Here is a 6,103-nt window from a genome sequence, read left to right on the forward strand (position 1 = left end):
ACCTACTTTAGCAAAGTTAACTTCCTCCTTGCAACAATATTGCTTATGACTACTGACTCAGGCTGGATTTTTAATAGATCCTTGAGCCATTCAGTAGATATCTTTTCTTTGTCGAATCCAGGTACAATGTTTAGCTCTTTGGTTTAGTTATGTTTTTTTTTTAAAAAAGAAAGAGGGAGCTTGCATCCCTGCCTGGAATTAATATCAGGGTGGTGCCATTTGTCTGGTCAACAGCAGAATCTTTGTTGGACTGCATATGTCCATCAAAGGAGACAAGAACGATGGCACCTAGGCAAGTGTGAAAGCCTGTCCAAAATGTGAGATTCTGTGTAAAGCTCAGATCTGGTGCAGATCAGCAACACTCAGCAAGTTTGTTTTAGGTGAGCAATCAAACCCATAGGTATTTATTCAGGTCTCTTTGCGTTATCACCGATTATGAGTTTTGGTAACTTTTGAGTTTTTATGTTTATGAGTTTTGATAACCAAACTGCGTAAGTGTATTCGTGTTCTGGGACAGTGTATTGGCTAGTGTTAGGCAATAGTTGTGGTAGAAGCCCTTATTTTACTCAAATGAGATCTCTTTTATGTTGGTCAGATTCTGCATCCCTGATGTGACTAGTCACTTTAGCTAATAAGGCTTCTTCTATGAATGAAGTTTGTGGCTAGGTACAGACATTCAAAAAGCCCGAAGCAGAATTGATTTAAGTTATGCAGTTTTCTGTAAGCTGCATAGTTTAGATTGGTAACTGTTATGAGACAGGGTCCTTAAGGATGGCCATGATCTCCCAAGGCCCTTGACTGTGCTAATTCGGCCCAATGAGCACCCTCAGCTCTCGCCTGCCATGTCTTTGATGGAAATATAAAATAGGGAGGCTGCCTTTAAGTCCTCTTGGACATGGTTTGTTGGACTCTCTGACCCCATGGGTTCCCAGACCCCTTGTGGGTCCCATTTTACAATGGGTGTTTCAGGGCACCCTAGCCTTATGGGCTATATGCACGGCTCCACCCATCCCTTTACCATGCCCCAAGCCTTGCAGATGGTACTGGGATTGTCGTGCCTAGGCCTCATTATAATTCAGCCCCTTGTCTTCATTGGGCTCTCTGCAGCCTGTGTCTCTGTGCCCCTCGGCGCTGGGCTCTCCACCCCGCAAAGTGCTGTGCTTTCTCTGGCGCTGGGGTCTGTGCACCCCAGATGCTGCACCCTCTCTGGGGTACCCACGCTGCCCTGGGCCCCCAATGAGGCCTCCTCCTTCCCCAAATAGCTTCACCCAAACCACTGGTCTTAGAAAATGGCAAACAAAACATAAGCCCCTGGTCTATAACATAACACAAGGTGTGCTCGGCCCCTCTACATTACCCAGAGCAGAACTTAGTCAGGACTCTTCCCTTCATGTGCTTCAGGAGGGCTCCTCCTCCCTTGGCCACAAGTAGAGAACTGCCTTCTAGTCTCCATCCTGGGGTTTATATGGGCCCAGCCCCTTCTGGCCAACTGACCAGGTGTAGGTTCAGGCTAATTTCCTCATTAGCTAGCTGCCATGGCAACCTGCACCTGGGCTCCTGTTTGGCTCTTCCCAGGAGTTTCTGGTCTTTTAGAAGCAGGCACTTACGTGCCCTGCAACAGTAACTAACAGAACACGTCTTTTCTATTTGGTGGGGGGTGAATCTTAGACTGATTCAAAAAGTGGCAAAAACTAGTTTATCAGCCAAACTTCTGTTCTGTTATGGGTATAGACCAGTTTTGTGTGTTGAACTTCTGTTCTGTTACGGGTATAGATTATGTACCCGCCTGCTCTGAACACCTGCATGTGTGCCGCCTTGGCCCGTACTATAGAGGGTGCATGCTCTCTGGCTTCGTGGATTCCCCAAGGTGGGCTTCGATTGTCCCTCTGGCCTCCCCTGAACTCACCTGCCACATCTTTGAATGGTACTTCAGTGGGGAGGGTAGCCTCAAAGGTCTCCTCAGAGATGAGCACTCCACTCACAAGATGTTCGTGGGGCTCCACCTCTCTTACACCCCAACCTTACGCCAACCTCTGGTGGGGCACCAGGTCTTAACACAGCCGCCTCTTCTCAGTGGATGTTCCTCATGCCTTATTGTGTCCCTCTTTCCCCCTGGGGGCAGGATCGTTAGTTGTTTCAGGCCCTTTGAGCCTGTTGGCTCTATTCCTTGGGTTGGCACGGGTTCCCCTGTCAAGAAAACAAAACAAAGAAGAGAACCCCTAGAGGGCCTTCCCATCCAGTGTCCTACCGGTTGGTTCTTCACGCACTCCTGCCTGTGCTTGGCACTACTCCCCTGACACTGTGTTGGGGATCACCACCCCCTGTGGACCTAACAGACGCCGCCTGCCAGTTGCCTAGGGTGTCCTCACCTATAATTGGGGTCTTACACACATACGTTTCGCCTGCCACAACTTGATATTAACGGAGTTGGTTCAGATGTCTTCAGCGTGTAGTCCAGTTATGAGTCTCCCCGGCGTCTCACAAGGTCCCGAGTTTCTGAGGGCTCCGCCACCCCTACACCCTCACCTGTTCCACCAAGTGGTGGCCAACCGGTTGGTCCGGCCATGTATCCTCAGTTCCGCTCAGATAATCCACAAAAGAAATGAAAATCAAAACAAACACAACAACCAAGAAGGTTCCCTTGATCTGTGTAGCTGCTCTGTTTGTCTGCAGCTGCCTTCCAACTCAAACTTGCCCTCCGAGGCGTCAAGCACCCCTTTGTTGGTGCTGGGAGAGCCCCCTTGTAGGGCTTGATGAGATTCCTTTTTAACAGCTTAAGTTCACTGTTGAACTGCGCCCCTATTACAGGCACTACAGTACCCAACGTCAATAGTGCCCCTCTATTAGGGTTTTTACGGTACCCTTCTCCTACCGGGCTCAGCCAGCTCCCGCCGGTAAACAAACAGTTCTACGCCGCAGGGGCCAGTAAACTGGGTACCCCGCTGGGGCTTCGCTCTCTGCCAGAGGCTCCTACCCCCACGTGGCTTTCAGCGTTCCCTGCAGTCTGCTCCGGCCTGCTGCTGCTGCTGCTCCTCCTCCTCCTCCACCACCACCACCACCTCCTCCTCCTCTTTCCGGTTTTGCCTTGCTGCTGCTTTCCGGTACCGGCCTCTCCTTCATACTGGCGTGGGAAATGTCGCCCCCCCCCCTTCCCAACACACCTGGGTAAGGGGAATTTCTGCTGGGCTCCTTGGGGCTGCGGACCTGGGGCCGCTGACTCTCCGCTTAGCCCGGGAGCCTTGGAGCCTGCTGGCTCCTTCTCTCTCTCACACACTGGTCCTGCACTTCCTGTGATTGGCTGCTGCTGCTACTGCTGGCGATGCCTGTAGGTGGTCATTGCTCACTACCCCTCCTCACGCTGCCGGAGGTGTCTGTGGGCGGTCACTGGTCACTGCTGGCCACCACTAACACTGCTGGCAGCATCTGTGGGTGGTCACCAACTGCTGGTTGGCACTCGTCACTCCCCCCCTGCCACCAACACTGCTGTGGCCACCTGCAGGAGCTCCTTGCTCACCACTGCCACACTCCCACCGTTGCCACTGCTGCTGCTGTCTGCAGGCAGTCGCCATGCCCCACCCAGCCTCCAGAGGGCACGCATCATTGATGGGCTTGGCCCTCCACTTCTATTAATGCCAACTCAAGAGAGTAGTATTGCCTGGGCAGTGCAGATTATGACATGCTGAGATCCTAAACTAAATCCAGGTTAAGAGGCCCCATACAATAAAAATAATCCACAAAATCTATGAAAATGGATTTTCATGAATTTTTAAGAATAATTGTTATTTCTGTACAAATGTATGAACTCAATATGAATAATAACTGTGTAGCCATGTATATGTATATTTTTATCATATTAGACAAAAATGTCCATTTTTTTAAATTATTTGGAGGCCCTTCATATTGTGAGACCCTAAGCTGTAGTTTAAGTAGCTTAAGCCTAAATCTGGCACTGTGCCTGGGTGTAAGTCCATCTCTGTTCAGACAGCAAGAGAATAAGTAGCTAAAGTAACTTGCCATTTTCATATTACTTACAGCCTGCTTGATAAAATGCCACATAAAGTGTTTCATCTTCATTACTGACAAATACCAAAAACCCAAGACACTTCCAAGCTCAGCTACCTTCCTCCTCAGTCACACAAAAGCATGCTGGTGACCTCAGGGATGTATTTGACATGGAAGATGCTGAATTTTTAGCCAATTTTGGACTTAAACGTCATTGCTGAACAGCAAGAAAGATTTCTACACCCCCCTGCCTTTCCGCCATCTGATACCACCAGGAAGGACTCCTGTTCCTGCCTTATCTGCACATCAAAGAGAAACTCAGGAATACACGCTCATGGACCCAGAGGAACAGAATTCTACATTCAGCTTCCTCTGTGCAAAAGTTAAGTTCATTTTCTACCTATGGGGACTTTTTACCATTTTTAATTTTCTCTGAGCCTGAGGAAGAGTGTGCGCCCAAAAGCTTGCAGAAAAAAAATATTTTTTGTGATTCCTTAGTTGGTCTAGTAAAAGGTATCATTTTGAACCAAGAGTTCTAGAGTTTGGCATTTCTTTTTGTTGGTGACCTCAGCACAGTTTTCCAAATGAATGGATCACGTGATGTTCAGTTCTGCTGATGGATTGATACAGGTCTGCAGAGTGGTGTGAAAACGCTGGTTGGATGAACTATTACAGAAATTGATGATGACCTTTACAACCAGAAAAGCAGATCATTTTCATTGTTGCTCATAAGGAATCTTAAACATGCTTCGGTGGGCAGGTTCCAAATCACAGAAGTAAAAGAAGTAAAACTTGACTTCAGTCTCAGTGCTGTAAATGATTCAACAATGAACAAACCCCTTGACCTGTGGAGAGGCCATATAACTTCAGGGAGCCTCCATACAGACACCTGGGGTAGAGTCAGGGATCCAGGCCTCTGAGAGACTTTTGCTAGGTCATAAGGAAAGGGGAAAATAATATACTGAAATAATATCTCCCTATTTCCTCTACTTCCACATTTGCAAGGTTTTTTTTCTTTACCTGTATGGAAACAGTAAGTACAATTTGGCCTATATGTTCCAAACAGCTCCTTAGATTGTGTAGAAAATGTTTTGGGTCTAGAAATTTTCAGGACCCCCAAGGCTGAACCTTGGCAATAGTCATGGTGTCTGATCAAGCAGGTCTCTAATTATCGTAAAAAGCAGTGGTGCTGTTTGTTTGAGAAAAGAGCATGAGTTGTACTAGCAGTCAGACTGAACCTCTGTGGGTATTTTTGTACATGGTAGCACAACCCATTACCGTCATATACTACCCTGGTAAAAGGTTTCAGCTTTTGGTGGTGGATAAATTGTCTGCTGCTTTATAAAGGAAGCAGAAAACATGCCCCCACAGAAGCAGCAGCAGGCAGGCACAGATGTGTCAGTTTATTTTCATTTCCCTGCAAAATGTTTTATTGGTTATGGAAATCGGCTTGCCACAAACACTTCCTGTAACTCAATAGTGCTCATGGGATCCCTGATGTCAGGTTTCCCTTTAGCAGAAAAAATGACAAAACAACAAAGAGACATGCTGCTTACTGCTGTGCCTTCTTGATAATTTTGTGGTTGCTGGTTTATTATAGCCTCTGAGCTTGCATGTCCAGAAATATTTAGACAAACAACAATACACAACTCACACAAATTAGCTAGCGAGAGAAGCCATTTGCAGTGTTACATCCAGTTAGGGAGTGAAACAACTTGCAGTGTCTCATCCAGTTCCACTGTAATTGTGAAGAGCCAGACTGACAGCTGACCTTGCCTTCATAACCTAGACCTTGTTGGATGATTTAGCTCCCCTTGTGCTGGTGCCACTATCTTGCATGGTTTCTTGGTACAGTAGAAAGCTAGAGAAAGCTGTGGTATTTACATCTGCTTCTGCAGGAACAAGGTCTGCCTTTGCAAAGGGGGCTCATCTAAATGGATCTGTCTTTTTTGTGCAGGGGTGGGCAATTATTTCAGCTGGAGGGCCACTTAATGACTTCTAGTGAGATGTCAAGGGCTGCATAGGTAGCCCTGCCCCTTGATAGGTGCCCTGCCCCCTGGTCAAGATCTTGTGACCAGAAGTCCTGCCCCTAACCCCTGAC

Source organism: Crocodylus siamensis, chromosome 1 (assembly GCF_052110815.1).
Source record: "Crocodylus siamensis isolate JL-2025a chromosome 1, ASM5211081v1, whole genome shotgun sequence".
NCBI classification, from domain to species: domain Eukaryota; kingdom Metazoa; phylum Chordata; order Crocodylia; family Crocodylidae; genus Crocodylus; species Crocodylus siamensis.